Here is a 22,101-nt window from a genome sequence, read left to right as displayed (position 1 = left end):
GCAACCGGATTTCGCTACCTATCGTAGCTCCCCAAGTGCATCACGATGCTGGGTGGGTACAGGACCCATACACTGGCCGAAATTTCATGAGAAAATTTCTTCCCCCATGAGTATTCGAACCAGCGAGCATTCCGTAACGCGAGTCCTAGGCAGAATGCCTTAGACCGCGACGCCACGGCGCGGGATTATATTCAAATGAGAGAGTCGTTGGAATATGGGGCCTTAACAATGTTGGCATTATTTTTATTAGTGATTTTCATACCGTCTGTGGCGTATAGTGAGCTAATTTAAAACATACATAACTTTGAACAGCTTAAATTTGAAAAAAGAATTGCAATAATAAGACATACCGTGAAAGACTCCGTTTTTTAAACCACGTGATCGAGGAATTCAGAAGCGGTAAAATAGACAGATACATGTTCTTAAAAAAATGCAGCTACCACCAGCTTATAATATTTTTAAGTAATTTATTTATTTTATGACAATCACTTCGTGTGTACTATACTCATCGGGGCGCAACTATGCCATGTCCATTCTGCTACCTGATTTCTTCGGAGCGCAACTATGCCATACCTAGGCCTCCCAATTGATCGAGGGGCGCAACTATTCCATACCGGTTATAGTGATGCAACTCACACCCCCCCCCCCTTTCTTTCCTTCTGCACTTGAGATAGGTGAAATACATTACTGTTACGGGTGGTCTGAATTACTCTGTACACAGATGTCATAACTTGAATAAAGGAGTGTAATAAATGGTAAGTTGACAACCATGTTCGTGCGTCAACTGTTTTTCCTATGTCATGTTTTGTTATTGTTGTTGGTTTGTTTTATTGTGTTGGGTTGCATCTCTGTGCAATAACTGCTATTTTCTTGCAATTAATCGCAAATTAACCACAGAAGAACGTGTTTTTGTGCTACAACGTTGGTGGAAGAACAGTAAGAACACATTGTGGTCCACACCTGTGGAGTAACGGTTAGCGCGTCTGGCCGCGAAACCAGGTGGCCCGGGTTCGATTCCCGGTCTGGGAAAGTTACCTGTTTATACTTTATTAGCATCCTTACCTTTATTCGTTGGTATATTTTATGTTTATAATTTTTTGGGTTTATTATATATCCCTTTATTAGTAAACAATTTTATATTAATAATTTATTTTATTTATGTATAATAGTTGAGGTTTTTTTCCGGAGTTTTTCCTCAACCCAATATGAGGAAATGCTGGATAACTATCGGTACTGGACCCCGGACTCATTTCACAGTCATCTCATTCAGACGCTAAATAACCTAAGATGTTGATAAAGCGTCGTAAAATAACCTACTCAAATAAAAAAAACACATTGTGTATCCAGAAACAGGACCTCCATTTTGAACAAAATCTGTAAAGGAATGTGTAGTCAAATGTAAATTGAATGAAATTAAATGTAAGGAAGTGTTTGGGGAAAGCGACTTTTAACCCATTCTGTATATAATAACTTCTTGTACATACAGTATTTAAAGAGTTCAGGTACAAAAAGGATTTAATAAGCAAAAAAATGCATGTAGTAGCTGTTGTATTAGAAGCTAAGTTATGACAATAGTAATATACGTTACAAGAGCGGTATGTTGACGTTTTCATGTTCGAGGAAAAGATTGAAAAAGCGAAACGTAGATGAGCTTTTTTAATTTCCGAGAACATGAAAACAAACATACCTCTCGTGTATCGTACATTATTTTGTGCGAAGATCGTTTATTACATACCTGAAGGACGAATTTCTAATTAGTTGCAATGAAATCTCCATCTTGGTTTCTGTTTAATGACGGCAACTTTAGAAAACAAAAATATCTATACTCCAGCAGGCCGTGATATACGTCTGTCTTTTTTTTCCCCCAGTCTATAAATGCGAACTTAAAACAAACGGTAAGGTTATGTAATGATTTATTTTTCATTTTAATATTTTAACAATATTATTTATATAACATATTGCAGTAATAACATCGGCATCTGGAGTCTTGTTGATTTTTTCACGGCTTCCTTAATGTTACTTGTATCAGGAATACAATAGCTTTCGTGGAGTAGTAGACTTTACTTAATTTTTGCAAATATTTAAAAACAATAATTAACAGTGCAATTTAGGTTAAATTGCAGTGGTAAGTTTCCAATTTATAATTATTACTATGTTAAACGTCTCTAAAAATAATATGTTAAAAGCCTAAAGCAGTAAAATGAATGTCGCGCTTAAGCGGTAAGAAGAGGGAAATTGTTATGTGTGTTACGTTGGGAATACTGAATGTGGTATTTCACACTTACCGCGTATTGGTTCTGTGCGGAAAACAAGCAAATACGCACGATCTCGCACAAAATAACTTATATAGGCTAGTAGACTTTCACAACTTTCGTATTGCTTAGCAACCAACTCCATTAATCTACGTCAGTGATTTATATTTCATTATGATCACAAGCCACGTGATTTTTACTTGTGGCAGCGATGTCAGGAAGGATTTTTTACTGCCCGCTCTGCACTCTTTCGATTTGGCAGCATACGTTCCAATTCTGTATGAGTTGTAGGGGTGTACAGACGTGGTGAACGCATCACAAAACGGGGTGCAAACGCAGCTACAGTAATGTACTTGACATTTAAGTAGTCGCGTGGAGGTCATGTTGATCCTCCAGTGTTATATGTACTAATGGCACAAAATAGTACGCGACTACTTAAGTGTTAATGATGACTGGTGTATTATATTTCTTTGTCAATAAAAAGAGAATGACGCTCAGTGTCTGATTAAAAAAATCGTCTGCAAAATTAGCAGTATAAATTGGTAGCTGAATTCGCAAGTGTACTTTGTATTGCTGTATTTAGAGCGCTTTGTAAAATCTTAAAAAGGTTTCTCCATTTGAGGGAAGTTCATGTTTAGGAAGGGAGGGTAAAACGCATTCGAAATTTATAAAATATCATTGAGTATATACGCGTCTTCTTAGTGGATATCCCTCTCTTTGTAATACAACTAAAATAAGTTATTTACATATTTTCTAACGTATGTAAAATAATAAAAGTAAATCTATTCCATTTAATTCTTTATTCGAAATACAACATACAATACAATACAATATGTTTTTCTTTTTTTTTTAAGTAGGTTATTTTACGACGCTTTATCAACATCTTAGGTTATTTAGCGTCTGAATGAGATGAAGATGATAATGCCTGTGAAATGAGTCCGGGGTCCAGCACCGAAAGTTACCCAGTATTTGCTCTTATTGGATTGAGTGAAAACCCCGGAAAAACCTCAACCAGGTAACTTTCCCCGACCGGGAATCGAACCAGGGCCACCTGGTTTCACGGCCAGACGCGCTAACCGTTACTCCACAGGTGTGGATTTTTTTTCTTAATCGTTACCTTCAAAATTAAATTTTCTAAATTTTTTAATAAGAAACAAAAATATTTCTTCAAGGAATAGGTAAAAGATTCTAGACTATGTTGTTGGATGTAGTAGATCTTTAAAACATTTCAGTAAAAGAATGATGCAGATATTTAGTTAATTGTATATTTTATTATGTGAATAAACTAATTATGCAAAATTGACATTATTTTTACAGGTAATTATTAGCTTTTTTTAATATTCTGAATAGTGTTTATAAAGTGTAATGTACTGTATGTATATTTAGCATGAAAAGTTTTGTTCAGCTTTTATAGTAGCTGAGATATAAAAAAAATTAATTTCACTAAATTTTTGCAGGCCAATGGTTTACTTCCACCCTCCACTAAGACCGCCACCAGCGTGTCTCAATCGGTTAAGGCGCTTGCATGCCGGTCTAAAGTTGCGCTCGGGCGCGGGTTCGATCCCCGCTTGGACTGATTACCTGGTTTTTTCGAGGTTTTCCCCAACCATAAGATGAATGCCAGATAATCTATGGCGAATCCTCGGCCTCATCTCGCCAAATATCATCTCGGTATCACCAATTTCATCGACGCTAAATAACATCATAGTTGCATAGTTGATATAGCGTCGTTAAATAACCAACTAAAAAATTAACTAAGACCAGTTCAAGGAAGAAATTGACAGTAATTTAAATTTAATTGTGAGTCATGCAGCAACCAATGAAATTACTGTGGCATTTATATAATTTCAAAGAAAACAAGGAAAACCAACCTTTGAAATACAAGTCATGAAATCTATTTCATTTTAATCGCGGGAAATAAACATGTAATTTTTAGTATTAGCCCTACATTAACATAATTTATAACGATCTTTTGTTAATTTTTTACGTTATTTATCATTTGTTGGACTATAAGAATCAGGTAGGTTGTATTATACAAATTTTAGTTATGTTTCATAATTCAATATAATTATTACCAGAAGTTATGTTTAATTCTTTCAATAAATTTATAAATTACCCAAATTCCCTCCCTCAAGTTTGTACATTCCTTGCGAACACCACAACATTATGTCTTAATACATCACTGCAGTTGGAACTAAAACAGGGGAAAACAGCGATATGCTGCCTTGTTTGTGTACCTAGCAGTCCTCTCCGTTCCGCATGAACGAGTTCAGTGCATTGTAGGGTGGTGGTTGAGAGCGGGCAGGGATCTAAAGACGCACGAATGCAATGATAGTACGACTTCGTAAATTTTGTCCAGGAGATTAAAATGATAACTAGAACTGTAAAATGTATGTATTCAAGATAACCCATGCAAAAGCATACATAAAATTAACAGTAAAGAAAGTGATTGAAGTTGTATAACGGATAACTATTATGTAGGATTTAATTATAATTACGTTCTTTTTAGGAACAAACTGAGACACTATTACAGTAAATCTAACTATAGACACAGTATTATAAAACTTTTGTCCTTCTAAAAGTCCCTGTGTAACAAAATGTTTTTCTAAGAGTACATATTATTCACAATAATAAAGAAAATATTAAAAACTGCGACACTAGGTTGGCGAGTGCTTTATAACAGAGGCGAGGGAAAGTTTGAAAAAAAAACGAGACGCTTGCGCCCAGTTTTTTTTATTCCCGAGACTCTTTCACGAACTTAACGCCCTATATTGCATATTACTTTTTGCACAATCATAATTTATATCTTCATTTTATTTATTATGTATTTTATTTATGTATTAATTTTGAACTGAACGTTTGTCATTTTGTTAATGGCAATGTGTAATTTTCTAGGTGTCCGGTTTTTATATTCTTTTGTTTTATTTGTTGGATACGACTGTCTCTTTTTTTTGTGTATAAATAAAAAGCTATTACAGTATACGAAATTGAATGACAGTCTTTATCCCATAATTGTTCAAACTTCACATAATAAAGTTAAAGTTTGTTCTTTCAGAGTTCTTGTTCTTTTTTTAATTTACAAGTGACTTTATCTTAAGTTTGTAGAGTATTTACTTACTGCATTTTAACGAAGAGATTTAAGTAATTATTAGACTTCGGATTTTTAGGCCCTTAAATACCAACTTTTAGGCGGCAGAAATATGTTCTAAAATTATACAGAAACCGAAAATAAAAATACAGTTTTTGGTCTCCTAAAAATGCAATTCCAGACTGTTAAAGATACTATTTTGTGAACGTAAAATGTATTTCTGTCCGCTAAAATGGCAATAATTACAAAAAGACAATTAATTAGTATTAAGCATTAGAGGTATACAGTGACAGAACAGTAAGAAAAATTGAGGTTAGAACTTTGTTTTTATTGTCGTAATTACTAATTAACTCATTGGCCTCGTTGCTCTCTGGCTGCCGATACGTAACTGTTAATATTACAATTAAATTCATTAATTTATCGATAAATTTAGAATTAACACAATATTCATAAATTGGCATTGAAATAAATTTTCTGTTGTGAAACTTTGCATTTTCTTAGACGAATCATTTTAATAGCGGAGAAAGATCTTTCCAATGATACCGAAATAATGGGTGCAAGTAGTATTTAAATCTAGCAACATTTGTCATGCTGATTTATTTAGGGAGAAGTAGCCTATATCCTTTCCATTCATCACATTCCTACCTCCTGTTCAAATACTCAACAAAACCAAACACTTTCCAGGAATTTCTTCATTTCTGCAACCAAACCATTACAAGGTCTTTGAACCAAACCTATCCCCGGATATTCAACACTTTCTTTTTTATTGCTACACACGAACAAATTCAAAGGACATATTAATAAAATAGAAATAGGATTTTTAGGCTCTGAAACCTTAGAACAGGTCACAATGGACAAAATAAGCATTTAGGCACAATAAAACTTCTTGGAAACGTTCATATTTTACATAAAACGTGAATATATTTAACTTATATTTAGTTCATCCTTACAGAAATATAAGAATTTATCCTAAAATCCCAGGTGTACTAATTAATTATATATCTTATATTCTTATAATACGTTTCAATGTATGAAGCTGAGGAAATTCAGTGAAGGAAACAGAGGGGTACAGGAACTGGGCTTCTAAGCTAAATATTTCCAGCACTGTCGAAGGCTTGCGTCTTGTCTGTGGAGAGTCAAATTGTGTGCAATGTTGCGTCATAGTCAGAGAAATAGCAATTCATGTTGGCACACCGAAAAGTAAAGTAGAAATAATAATAATAATAATAATAATAATATTAATAATAATAATAATAATAATAATATCATCATCATCATCATCGCCAACATCACAATATTACTTATAATATCCTTTATTACAGACGAACAGCTGTAATTAAAAAAGTTCAATAGTATTTCAGATTAATCAAGTGAATTTCAGAAAAGGTGGATGTAATTATTCAGATTTTTCATTTGTAAATGAGAAAGCATCAAATGTCATTCACATTGATCAACTGTAATTCAGAAAATGTCAGATGTAATTCAAAAAACATCATTTACGAATACAAATCCCATACCTATGAAACATTTTCATGCCAACATTTTATAACATGCAATCACTAAACAAAACACCCGGTTGTCATGACTACGAAACAAATGGTATTTTCAGAATATCAATTGTTTTGCATAATCTGAATATAATTACACTAATATTGATTTTTTTCTGAATTAGGCCTACATCTCACGCTTTCTTAATTACATTTGAGCTTTCCTGAAATACAAAAACCGATCTTTCCTGAATTTCAGTGCAAAATCTGAATTACGCGTGACTCATACTGAAATTCACGTGATTAATCTCACGCTTTCTTAATTACATTTGAGCTTTCCTGAAATACAAAAACCGATCTTTCCTGAATTTCAGTGCAAAATCTGAATTACGCGTGACTCATACTGAAATTCACGTGATTAATCTGAAATACAGTTGATCCTTTCCGAATGACTAGTTTTGTCGTTAAATGTAGGGCTTAACATTGTAAAATTCCTTTGCAGAACGAAAAGTTACATTTGTTCGGATCAAATTTCTCCACATTTAAAGGACAAAACTTTTTTTTTCAATAATTTATTATCATAACACACTGCTCTCTTAAATTGACTGAGCATATTGGGAATTAAATCAACGGCTTTCCCATAACACGCTATGAAATGTAAAATAGTTTTTACCTCGAAAAGGAAGCAAAAACGAACAAAATGTATTAAACTTTTTTGTTTGAAATATCTCAAGGAATAACTCCCTGAAATTAATGATATTACTTACGGTTCATTTTGTATTTATATATTGTTTATTTTTCTGAATATAAAGCATAAGGGTTTAACGTTGCCATATAAAATTTATGTATAAAACAATGAGGAAATAACCTAATCAGTGTACCATGTTTAGAAATTAACAGGCTTTGACAATTTGTAAAACAAAAGAACATCATTTACTGTTCTTGATTTCTTTTGATTTACGAGTACAAATTGTCAAAGCCTGCCAATTTCTAAACATGGTCCACTGGTTATGTTATTTCCTGATTGTTTTTATACATGTGTTTCTTATGACAATGTTAAATATATATGCCCTGTACTCAGAAAAACACACGGTAACAGTATATTATAGTGTGATAATAAAATGAAAACGGTTCATATACATATATAAAATATGTCTATAATAAATAAGTCACAACTACTGATGAAAAAACTAAAGAATGTAAGAGAAGAACAGGAAGTAAAAGAGAAAAGAGAACTAAAAACGTAGAATTTGAGAAATTATAAAGGGGAACAAATGAATACAGAGGAACAATGACGCAAGTGCAACATAGAATGGTTTTCAGAAAAAGCAAAAAACAGAATCTTATTTGTACATAAATACATGTATAAATGAATAATAAGTATTTGAAAAAAAATATTATGACAATCGAAATAAAGCAAAATGTTATAATTTTTGGTTACTTTCAAATAATACTGGTCAGATAGGGGTGTTTTAATGTCCACCCCGATTTTGCAGTTGCGTCATTGTTCCTTCAGAACAGCGATATATGATTCAAGGTTGTCAGCGTATTAGTGATCACGCCATATTTAAATGTTTCGGCATGCAAATAGCGGAAGAGAATGTATCAAATTATAAAAGAGGAGAATTTAGGACATTATACTTATATGGTTTCTATTACTACTTCATTTAATATATAAATTAAAGTTATTTTGCAATTCCAAATTAGGTAACTTGTTTAGTTAGTAAAAAGTAAAATTCGATTCTCGACTTTTAGTTCGAGGATTCGTACAAAGAACAGCATTGAAGATTTACTCAATTTGATAAACAATCGTTAAATCAATTACACCAATAATAGATTTAATTTATAATTGAGTAATAAAATTGTATTCACAACAGAATATATTATTATTAACTTTATAATTAGTGTATCAGTGATTACTGCATCGTGCCACGTAGACACATATGGGGGGGTAGTACTTCTGATTGGAATGTCATCTATGGAAGAGCAGGGGGTTGGAGAACCTGCCTGACAGCAGTTCGTCATTGCTAGTTGTTCCAGCGTCGAGAGAAGAACACGCCTGTTACCTGCCTGGCCTGCTCGTCCGTTTGTATTAACGTAGTTCGTAATACAGATTTCGTTTGAAATGCATATTAACTTTTCAAGCTTTTCGAAATTAAATTTCTCTGATACAAGCGAGAAAAACATCTAGTTTCAAAAATATGTTTAATTATAAACATATAAAAAACGATAAACTTTTATTAGATACAAAGATAAAAGCTAAATTTTGTGCTTTTTGAAATAGTTCGAATGTGATTCGTGTGCATTAGTTTCAGATACTTTGCGTTTCGATCAAATATATTTTTCAAAAATGAAAAAACGAACAAAAAAACTTTCATTGGGTAAAAATGTAAAAGATAAATTTTGTTCTTTTTTTTTTAAGTAGCTCGAATGCGATTCGTGTGCATTAGTTTCGCATACTTTGTGGCCCGATTAAATTAATAAATCTGTTTAGAGCGTTTCTCCGAAACGAAACTTCACTTTACGAAACTTGACTAGACTTCCCGACCCCGCTGTGTGATAATCCAGTATCTGGATAATGTAATATTGAATACGATTGAGCGAAATGATTAAACTTTTACTTCTCGAATATTAAGATTAATTTACTATAAATTTGTTTTGCAATGAAATTACGTTCGAATATAAATCATCGTACTGAAATTAAAATGTACAAAAGACTTCGTTTCAAATACGTTAATTACAAACTGAGTAATATTCCATTAGATACAAAGATAGATAAATTTTCAGTTTTAATAAATATTTTAAATTCGATTAGTACGTCTATTTCGTTTACGCACTTCGTGTTCAGATTAAATTAGTTGGCCTGTGTACATTATTTCGCACAACGCATGTTACCGTATTCGACCCTCTTAACCAGAAATTCCATAGCGCAGAATCGAATATCGAAATTAAACTGAACTTGATTGGACGGAAGTTGATTGGAACTTTTCTAATCTTGTATTGCAAATAGCAAATATTAAGATGAAGTATAGTTTATAATGTCTGACATTGCGTATTTGTCTAATTTAACTCTAGTTAAACATTTACTATAAACTTCAGGCATTTCAAATAGAAATGCTTTCGAATATCAAAATTAGCGTACTGAAATATGAAATATAAACGAGACTTCCACTTTTAAGTATTTCGGTTAGAAAAATGTGAAGCAATATTTTTTTAGATAAAAAGCTGCAGATAATTCCGTGTTTTATTGAACAGTTTGAGAGATTAGTATCCATTTCGCGTACGGAACACGCTTTACATTAGTGGCTCTGTGTACAGAATTTTCCCCAATATTAAAACTGCGCAACACGGTTACCCTATTTGACTTACTAGCGAGTAGCGACCATCCGCATTATAGAATCCAGTAGAGGTGAAACGAAACGTGATTGAAGGGGAAATATACTAACTTTTCAAATAGTTTTGGTATTATAAGCAGTAAATTAAAAGATAACATAATTTAAACAGATACTGCTGTTACCTACAATGAACTCTTGCGTAATACAATTTGCGTTTTTTGCCAAAATCAGTTCATGGAATGTGGTAATCTTAAGTTATCGCAAATATACAGCACAAGGGAACAAATAGTGCGTTAAAATTGATAACTTAATCACTTTCACATCTGAGAGGGTTAAACACTAATATTCACTGAAACTATTCGTCTTGCATAGAATTTTTGATCTGTTGTAAACTCTCGATAGAAATCTGAAGCTGTGGTTTTCTGTAGTCTGCGATTTCGCTTAAGGTATCGCAAATTGGGAAATCTAGATAGTGCCTTAGTGCTTAGGCTTTCGCGGTGACTGATTAGAATTAGGCTTTTGGCTATTTGTCCTGAAACTTGACATGTTGAGTGCCTGTTTATATCGTACTCTGAAATAGGCTCGTTATAACACGAAAGAAAGCATAATACACAGTTCTTGATCAGTTACAGGAATATATAGCATAAGCACACATTTTGTCGAACAAATTCATATTTGAATTATATTTCATGATCTTATATTTTGTTCGGTATTCCTAAGAAACTAGTTCGATTAATTAAAATGTGTCTCAGTGAAACATACAGCAGAGTCCGTATAGGCCAGTTTCTGTTGGATGCTTTTCCAATTCACTGCGGGCTTAAAGCAAGGAGATGCACTCTTTTTCTAATTTTGCTCTAGAATATGCCATTAGGAAAGTCCAGAAATACGGGAAAGATTTGGAATTGAACGGGTTACATCAGCTGCTTGTTTATGCGAATGATCTGAATTTGTTAGGAGAAAATTCACAAACGATTAGGAAAATCGTGGGAATTTTAATTGAAGCAAATAAGATAGGTTTGGCAGTAACCTAAACGCCGAAAAAAAAACAAAGTATGTCTGATATCTCGTGACCAGAACATAGTACGAAATCGAAATAAAAAAATTGTAAATTTCACCTTTTTAAAGGTGGGAAAAATTGAAGTACGGTACTTTGGGGCAATAGTAATATAAATGATTAGAGGAAATTAAACGCAGAATAAATATGGGAAATGCCTATTATTCGGTGGAGAAGCTTTTATCATCCAGAAATTATGAAAGTTATATTACCGGTTCTATACGGTTGTGAAATTTTTACTTTGAGAGAGGAACAGACTAAGGGCGTTAGAGAATAAGGTGCTTAGGAAAATATTTGGGGCTGAGAGGGATGAAGTTACAGAAGAATGGAGAAAGTTACACAACGCAGAACTGCACACATTGTATTCTTCACCTGACATAATTAGGAACATTAAATCCAGACGTTTGAGATGGGCAGGGCATGTAGCAAATATGGACAAATCCAGAATTTTAATTGGAGGCCTGGGGAAATGACCTTTGGGGTGGTGAAGACGTAGATGGGAGGATAATATTAAAATGGATTTGAGGGAGGTAGGATATGATGGACTGGATTAATCTTACTCAGGATAGGGACCGATGGCGGGCTTGTGAGGGCGGAAATGAACTTCCAGGTTCCTTAAGTTATTTGTAAGTAGGTATGTAAGTAGGCTAAAGTCCCTATTTTATCTGCTCAGCAAACAATGAATATGGCTCAATTAATATTGATAATTCTTTCCATGTTAGATCTTAACCATAAGTTATTTCCTCAATTTTACATTAATTTGAATCTGAATTTCCGAAAGAGGTATCCTGTATCGCCAGAGGGAGGGAGAAATCCGTTTTTCGCTGCGTTAAATATTTGTCATGTAGTTCCCAAAATAGTTGAGCAGTTGAGCTGTAATTTTTATGATTGATAGATGAATGTCTGAGGAAAGCATAGAAAAAAATTTGAAATCAAAATCTTTCTTTGGAAACTGAGAAAAAAAAAAAGTAACTTCGAAGTGATATGTTCAAAATTGACATTTACACCATCAAAAGTTGGTAAGCGGCAATTTTTTTGTTTTTCGCGTTAAATGGATGGTCAGTGAGAAATGTTGAAAAAGAATGGAAATTACTTTAAAATTTTTTCTACTAAAACTCTTTACTGGTTAGAGAGTTATGGCGAGTTAAACGACCCGTTTTCGCTTCGTCGAGGGACTCGAGACTCGGACTTTTCTGCTGCAAAAGGAAGAACACGAATATTAAAAAAAAAAAAAAAACTCAAACTCTAAAGATAAATTGTTCGTGGTCTGCTTAACACAACCTTCGGTTTCAGATGAATGAGAAATGATCTGCCTTTTGCGCAAATATAAATACATAGGAATAAGTGTCGGCTTGTCCATGTTTTTGAAGGTCATGTGAAGGAATTTTGCGGCGGAGAATAAACTCATAGCCTATTGAATTTTTTTTTACGCAATTCCTTTATTATTTCATTATCTACTTACCAGACATTGAATATGGCGTTAAATTAAAATTTGATGAAAACTAGTCTCCTTTCCCCAATCTTTACCATTATAAAGCAGTTTCTTAGGCATTTCCTTACGCATCTGAATTTTCAAATGAGAATTTTCCATCCCTGTAGCAGTTAACCAATAGTCAAACTTAAATTCATAATGTTTCGAAGAGTTACCCTGGACTTAAGATTTTTTAATTTATTTTATTGCTAATACTTATAACATAAAGTACACACATAAAATTTTAGCTGATCCCTGAAAGAGTAGAACTCGTGCTCAGGAGCGGATTCCTGATTTTAAATTAAGTATAAAATACAATTTTGTCTACTATACTATACCATAACAATATATAAATTTAAAATTTTTCATTTATAAAATCATGCATAACTTTTAAATTTAATATTAGAACTATAAGAATTGACAAGATTAGGATATTTAAATATAAATTCGTTATATATTCTCGGGCCTAAATTACTACGATTAAATACTGTAGCAGTGTTGCATTTTACTTCAAACAATCTTAAAGAATTAATACTTTTTCTTTCATAACTGTTAATACAATTCAAAGTTATTGATTTTTATATATGAATTTTATTAATACAATATAATTTCTTATTTTAAAAACCTTGAGGTCTGAAAGCAATTTTTGAGATGAAAAATCAATCTTATTAAGATATTTTAATTATTTTCTTCTGTAATAAATAGATTAAAATTGGTTTTAAATAAGCTACCCCATCCTACAATTTCATACAGAATTACAGATTGAAACGTTTTGAAACAAGTTCAGTATAGATTAGTATTGCTTTAAACTAAGTTAATGGGAAATGTCTCACGTTATGGAATGTTGCGTATTTTGTCTTCCATTTACTGGAACGAAATTCAACGCACTGTATTAGAAAAGTTGAATAAGCATGTTTAAAGTACAAAAAAAAATTAGACTATTCCAAGAGATTGGAATCTTTCTATTTGGCAACTTACTCTCAAATGAATTTATGGTATTTCGTACTAACATACTAGCATGCCAACTTCTTTGCACATGCGCGTCTTCTGTATTTCTTGCATGGCCGGCAATTGTCTTGTAACATTACTAACATATGCCGTACAATTTATTTGAGAGAATGCAAATTCTTTGTGGAAGTAGATATTTTGATGAATACAGCAGTAGACTCTATTTTAAAAAGGGAAATTGTTCAAAGCTGATGTGTGTGAAATCTTACTTGAAACATATTTTTCAACACTAAGGATTTTGGGTATTCACAATAAAATGGTCTTTACTCGAAATGCAAAAAATTCATTCTTCGTTCGCATGGGCTAATGAGCCATATTTACATCGTTTGATTATAATGTTTAAGGTTTCCTGCCATTCTTGCTATGTGAACATTAGATAAGTTACTTTAGTCTCATTTATCTGTAAATATCGATGCATTGTTCCATACATAACTTTTCTCTTAAGATAACTTCTTTAAAGACTAGTTTCAAACGACCTTAATCGGTAATTATAAAAATAAAGTAATAATAATTTAACTTTTTATTGCAATAATTAAACACAATTAGTTTCTAAATACTTTCATGAAAGCATTTAATTTTCAGATAACAAAAAGAATTTAGTTTAGACATTTTTGCTTTTTTTTTAATAAGATTGTAAGGTATTTAATTTCTTTCAGAAACTAAAATTACTGAAAAATGATGGAAGACGGTTAAAGTTCCTAAAACATGAAATACTAAACATTTAATTTTAAAAAGGCTAAAAATGACTTTCAAAGGAAAAGTAAAAAATAACTTAATTTTCACGAAAGTAGAGCAATTAATCTGTCTGTATACCTATCTACCAAAAAGCGTGCTTTAAGACATAGGCTACTTAAAACCTGGACAAAACAAACCCAACCTCACCGGTTGCTGATCCTCGAGCTTACAGAAACCTGCTGTCTACTGCATTTAACTATCTGCGAAAAATGTACATGCAAAATTCGTAAAAAAAAATCTGTACAAATCTAATTTGGCACTGTTTCCAGACAGTAGAAAAAATCGCTTATTACAAAATTCAACAATTTGTACACATTTATCAAACAGTATGCCATGCCTAGACAGAAAATGAAGTTCTTCAAATATTCGACAGTGGCCCCTTTGAAAATTCCAAAACCGCCCACTCTATTAACTTCATATTCACAAACCTGGCGTTAAAATTGGTGCCTATTAACAATTTTATTGGACATCAAAAAATAGACCTAAAGAGTAGAATTTTCAATTGACAACGTCGTACAAATCACATCCACCACAAAACGGGTAAAATAAACTCAAAAACATACGGCTTGTCTGTAACTTAACAATAAATAAATACGCTGACATTAACTTCGAAAATGTGGTTTTGTATTTATCGGCATTATATGACGAGTAGGTCTAACACAGTTGGGTACCTATTTTTTCCGCTTCTATTGTCACTCTTCACGTAAATAGTTTTGTTACTTGAAAACCGATCGTTATGTTCATTATGGAAGAATGTCTTTTCTTGCAACATAGCCTTCACATTTTCTATATTTTATGTTCATAAATCTATAAAAATTTCCAGTGTTCTCTCTTGGCATTTTTATGTACTCTGATGGTATATTGCGATAAGTGTAGTGAGATTTACAGAAACGAGTAAGTCTGAAAACACGAGACGAAATAGTCTTCTAAATTTCCGAGTTTCTGTAACTTAACACATGTATTGCATACTATTTTTTGCCCGAGGTTAATGAAAAATAATTATTAATCATTTTAGTTTGTTCTTTGTAGGTGTCATTCATTTGTTTTTATTAGTATTTGTTAATAGGCGTTATTCATTTATTTACTTAACGCACATGTGTTGTAAGTTTTTTTTAGCCTACCAAAACATCGTTAAGGTTGTTAAAAAAAACAAGAGACCAAAAATGCAGTATTATGACTTAAGTGCAAATAGCAAATTTCTATTTAAATAAAACTGGGAAAATAATTTTAATGTGTAGAATTTGGTAATGAAATTGCCGAAATGTAATTGTTTTCAGATAAATAACACTTTGCTAACGCAGCATTTAATAAATGGACATATTATTCGAATTAATATAGAATATCCATATGGAAAATTCCTAATTTCCATAGAAAATTGTCCGTAATATTTTATAAGGCGGATACTTCGTACAACTGTTGGCAGCAGAAAAAATTGATTCGATATACCCTCTATTTGACTCTCATTCCATCCTGAACAGATGGAAAAACTATTTTGGGAAACTACTAAATGTGCATAGTTCAAATATAAATGATCGGGACGAAATTCAAATAACTGTCATTCATATTCGAACCCACATTTTCTGAAGTCGAAATTGCGATAGAAAAGCTGTAAAAGTCTCCAGGTATCCATCAAATTCCAGCAGAATACAAGAGGGTGGAAGCGCATTTAGTAAAATTTATGAACTTGTATTTGCTATTTGGGAAACAATGGAGTCCATAATTATTGTACCTATATTTAAAAGGGAGAAAAGAACTAGTAACTTTCGAGGAATATCACTTGTTGACGTACAAAATTTTGTCCAATATTCTTTTGAGAATAACTCCGTATGTAGATGAAATTATTGGGGATCAGTGTGGGTTTAGGTGTAATAGATTGACTATTGATCAGATTTGTTATATTCAACAGATATTGGAGGAAAAAAATGGAGAGTATAAGGGCATAGTACGTAAGTTATTCATTGATTTCAAAAAGGAATATAACTCGGTTGACACATTTTTTTATAATATTCTTATTGAGTTTCATTCCAAAGAAGCTAGTTCGATTAATTCAAATGTCAGTCAAACGTACAGCAGTCCATACAAGACTGATGATTTTCCAGTTCACTACGGACTAAAGCAAGGAGGTAAACTATCACCTTTAATTTTTAATTTGCCCTAAAATATGCCATTAGTAAAGTTCAGGAAAACGGAGAGGGTTTGGAATTGAATGGAATAAGTCAGCTTCTTTTTTATGCGGATGACGTGAATTTTAGAAGAAAGTCTACTTGAACCAAGTAAATCATTAGGTTTGGAAGTAAATACCGAAAAGACAAAGTATAAGATTGTCTCGTGACCAGAACACAGTACGAAATGGAAATATAAAAATTGGAAATTTATCTTTTGAAAAGGTGAAATTTAAGTACCTTGGAGAAATGGTAGCGAATATGATGCTCGAGAGGAAATTAAACGTAGAATAAATACTAGAAATTCCTGTCATTATTCGGTTCATATGCTTTTGTCGTCCAGTCTGCTCTCAACAAACCTGAAAGCTAGAATTTATAACAGTTATATTCCCGGTTCTGTACGATTGTGAAACTTGAACTCTCTGATAGTAACAGAGGTTGAGGGTATTCGAGAATAAAGTGCTTAGGAAAATATTTGGGACTAAGAGGGATGAAGTTGCAGGAGAATGAAGAAAGTTACACAACGTAGAACTTCACGCATTGTATTCAACTAACATATTATTAGGGAACATTAAATCTAGACGTTCGAGATGGGTAGGGCATGTAGCACGTATGAGTGAATCCAGAAATGCATATAGTGTTGGGAGCCGGAGGGGAAAAAGGCCTTTAGGGAGGCCAAGACGTAGATGAGAGGATATTAATTAATATGGAAGGATGGCGGGCTTATGTGAGGGCGGCAATGAACCTCCGGGTTCTGTAAAAGCCACTTAAGACCCTACACTTTCAACCACAGGTTCACGTTTAAAGTGTTATTACATCTGTTTTAGTGCAAATTTGTCAGAAAAACTCGGAATTATCTGGTGCAGCAGTTCAGGACTCATTCTGTATGTTCTTTCACGTCATATTTTAGTCTATAAATCAGTTATTTAAAAGCCAATTAACGATTGTTATGGGAGAAACTTGTGTAATTAGATCGAATTTTTAGAGGTTTGTCCGGGATTAAACGACGTATCAATATTAATGCATAGCTTTCAATCGCTCTTTAAAGTTCAAAAATAGACTTGCACTCGGAATTTATAGCGATTCGGAAATTGTACGTATTACAGGTTACAATCCACGAATTTACAGCCATGCTGTGTTAAGATCGTATTCAGTGCCCTATTTTTTCCGATAGTAGTCGTTAGAAAACAGAATTTATTTAAAAATAAATTCAGATTTCATACTAAAATATTTATGGGTCTGCCTCGAGTAAAATAATGAAAATATAGGATTTCAAATTTTGTGTTGCAGGTTAAATAATGGTATTGTTTATGCAGAAAATTAATCTGGATACTACACACACTACGGTTAAACTGTTCATATTTCACGACCTTGACATCAAGGACACAGAATGAAGCTTCTGACAAAATTTTTCCGACCTTAAACGATGACGTGACATTTTGGAAAAGACGCGACCACTTGAACTTACAGCCGAACAAGAAATCGAAAATAAAATTGATACTGTACAAAATGGAACATTCTGAATTCGGTAGTAATTCTAGTAGGCCTATTTCTGTTGGACGTAGTCTATACACAGACTAACAAGACTGGAGAAACGTTAGACTTTACTGTAAAGTGCTGATATTTATTAATTTTGAGATCTTGTGTCCATTGTATAATTTTCGATATTAAGGATTAAATTCGTGCCAATCTGGGATACATTTCGAAATATTGCGTGAATTTCAAAGTACTTCAAAAATAAAAAGGCAAAAAAATAACGCGATTTTCGATTTCGCACTTCGAACTTGTATCTCCTAGAACCAGTTGATAAAAGAATCTGCGTCTTTCATAAATTGAAAACGTTCCAGTAAAAAATCTTGTCAAAGCAATGCAATTTGCATTCGGTATGGAGAACTAAAATCTCCTTTTCTATATAGTAGTATCACAGCGAGTATATTACTTGGCTCTAGAAATCTGTTGCCATAGCAATTCATTTCTGCTATTGCAAACGAAATGCTCCACTAAGCAGCAGTTAAACGTAATACAAGATTCAAATGTTAGCAATACTTTTCAATTACTGGAAAAGTCCCTATTGAAGTGAGAAAGATGGCAGAGGTCCCCAAAGATCTAACATGAAGATGGAAGAAAAATCATCATGGACTTGCATCCGCCAGATTTCTATAGGTACTAACTAGCAATATTTTAGATATTGTTTCTGGCAGTGGAAGAAAAATCCTCACGGACTTCTCTGTCAGATTAGTATTAGTATTAACTTGCAATATTTTAGATATTGTTTCTGGCTGAGTGGAAAAAAACTCAAGGACTTGCGTCCGCCAGATTAACTTGCAATATTTTAGATATTGCTTCAGGCTGAGTGGAAGAAAATCCTCAAGGACTGGTGTCCGCCAGATTAGTATTAGTATTAAATTGCAATATTTTAGATATTGCTTCTGGCTGAGTGGAAGAAAAATCCTCAAGGACTAGTGTCCGCCAGATTAATATTAGTATTAGTATTAAATTGTAATATTTTAGATATTGTTTCTGGCTGAGTGGAAGAAAAATCCTCAAGAACTAGTGTCCGCCAGATTAATATTAGTATTAGTATTAGCTTGAAATATTTTAGATATTGTTTCTGGCTGAGTGGAAGAAAAATCCTCAAGGACTAGTGTCCGCCAGATTAATATTAGTATTAGTATTAGCTTGAAATATTTTAGATATTGTTTCTGGCTGAGTGGAAGAAAAATCCTCAAGGACTTGTGTCCGCCAGATTAATATTAGTAATAGTATTAACTAGCAATATTTTAGATATTGTTTCTGGCTGAGTGGAAGAAAAGTCCTCAAGGACTAGTGTCCGCCAGATTAATATTAGTATTAACTAGCAATATTTTTAGATATTGTTTCTGGCTGAGTGGAAGAAAAATCCTCAAGGACTAGTGTCCGCCAGATTAATATTAGTATTAGTATTAGTATTAGCTTGAAATATTTTAGATATTGTTTCTGGCTGAGTGGAAGAAAAATCCTCAAGGACTTGTGTCCGCCAGATTAATATTAGTAATATTATTAACTTGCAATATTTTAGATATTGTTTCTGGCTGAGTGGAAGAAAAATCCTCACAGACTAATGTCTGCCAGATTAATATTAGTATTAGTATGAACTAGCAATATTTTTAGATATTGTTTCTGACTGAGTGGAAGAAAAATCCTCAAGGACTTATGTCCGCCAGATTAATATTAGTAATAGTATTAACTTGCAATATTTTAGATATTGTTTCTGGCTGAGTGGAAGAAAAATCCTCAAGGACTAGTGTCCGCCAGATTAATATTAGTATTAGCTTGAAATATTTTAGATACTGTTTCTGGCTGAGTGGAAGAAAAATCCTCAAGGACTAGTGTCCGCCAGATTAATATTAGTATTAGCTTGAAATATTTTAGATACTTTTTCTGGCTGAGTGGAAGAAAAATCCTCAAGGACTAGTGTCCGCCAGACTAATATTAGTATTAGTATTAACTTGCAATATTTTAGATATTGTTTCTGGCTGAGTGGAAGAAAAATCCTCAAGGACTTGTGTCCGCCAGATTAATACTAGTAATAGTATTAACTTGCAATATTTTAGATATTGCTTCTGGCTGAGTGGAAGAAAAATCCTCAAGGACTTGTGTCCGCCAGATTAATATTAGTAATAGTATTAACTAGCAATATTTTTAGATATTGTTTCTGGCTGAGTGGAAGAAAAGTCCTCAAGGACTAGTGTCCGCCAGATTAATATTAGTATTAACTAGCAATATTTTTAGATATTGTTTCTGGCTGAGTGGAAGAAAAATCCTCAAGGACTAATGTCCGCCAGATTAATATTAGTAATAGTATTAACTTGCAATATTTTAGATATATTTTTAGATATTGTTTCTGGCTGAGTGGAAGAAAAATCCTCAAGGACTAGTGTCCGCCAAATTAATATTAGTAATAGTATTAACGAGCAATATTTTTAGATATTGTTTCTGGCTGAGTGGAAGAAAAATCCACAAGGACTTGTTCGCCAGATTAATGTTATATTTTACGATGTTATGAAACTATTGCAATTAACGTTGTATTTGCAAAGATGTTACATGAAACCATGGAAGACCGTTAACCAAGCCCGGAAGCCCACCAGGGTCTCTCCCCCGGCTGAGGGATGGTCATCTAAACGGTGAGTTGAATAATTTACTTTGTGCGTACTTTCTAGGGGATATACGCACCTCAGGAAGTTTGAAAACGTGTACTATATTTTGCACGATCATGCTTTTTGTTGTATTTACAGCTATTGTTGTTAGGTCTTGAAAGTTGGGATTTCCACACAGACACTTGTTGCAAGATACCGTAGAAACAAACTTTCCCTGCACAAATTTACACCCCCCAATTAAAAAGATATAAGCACAAATTCTTTTTTTATTGTAAAGTGTTTATTAATCTAAGTGTGGTATGATTATACCAAATTCCAGCTCGATATTTAACACAGGATTTGTAGAAATTAAATTTTGAATATTGCTAAATTTATATTAGCGAAAGATGTACAATTTTAAACAAAAAATGATCGGTTGCCGTATGCTAAATTCCCTTTGACAGTTTACGATTAATTCCGTTAGTTTAGGTTCACACTCGAACGAATTTCTTAAGCAAGACTCTGCCCTGTTTTTCCTTGGTTTTATTTGGTTTTTGCTTTTGTCTGATCTGTAACCAAGATATATCCAAAGAATAAATTAGATGCAGAATAAACATACTTTGCTTAGTAGTGTGAACCAGGCCTTGCTCGAAGTGAACATAACATGCTACAGGAAAGCTGTCATTAATTTCAGAGGGTATTCTTTAAGATATTTCAAAGTTTAATTCAATTTTGTTCGTTTTTGCTTTCTTTCCGAGATGAAAATTGTTCCATATGAAAACTTTCACAGCGTGTTTTGGGAAAGCCACTGACTTAAATCCAAATATACCCAAGTCAATTTGAGAGCAGTGTATTGTGATAAATGATTGAAACAAGTTTTGTTCCTCAAATATGCAGAAATTTGATCCGAACAAATGTAACTTTTCGTTCTGCAAAGTAATTGTACAAGATTGCATTTGTTCGAATCAAATTTCTGCACATTTAAATGACAAAACTAAAAATGTTTTCAGTCGTTTATCATTATACACTGCTCTCTTAAATACTGATGGAGCGTATTGGGAATTAAATCAATGGCTTTCTCAAAGCCCTATATGAAATGTATAATATAAAACTGTTTTTTTTTCCTAGAAAAAGCAAAAACTAGTGAAACTTTACGAAAATTTGTTTCAAATATCTCGAATAATTCCCTAAAATTAATAGCATTACGGTTCATCCTGTATACCCCTTAATTTATTTTATTTATTTATTTTTGCTAATAGTTGTAACATAAAATATAATGTATACAGAAAAACTTTAGCTCGCCCCTGAAAGAGTAAAACTCGTGCTCAGGGGCGGATTCCTGAATTGAAATTAATAAGTGTATAATACAATTTGTCTTATGTCTACTATGCAAT

The sequence above is a fragment of the Periplaneta americana genome, chromosome 1 (genome assembly GCF_040183065.1).
Source record: "Periplaneta americana isolate PAMFEO1 chromosome 1, P.americana_PAMFEO1_priV1, whole genome shotgun sequence".
Classification (NCBI taxonomy): Eukaryota; Metazoa; Arthropoda; class Insecta; order Blattodea; family Blattidae; genus Periplaneta; species Periplaneta americana.
This window is presented reverse-complemented; position numbering follows the sequence as displayed.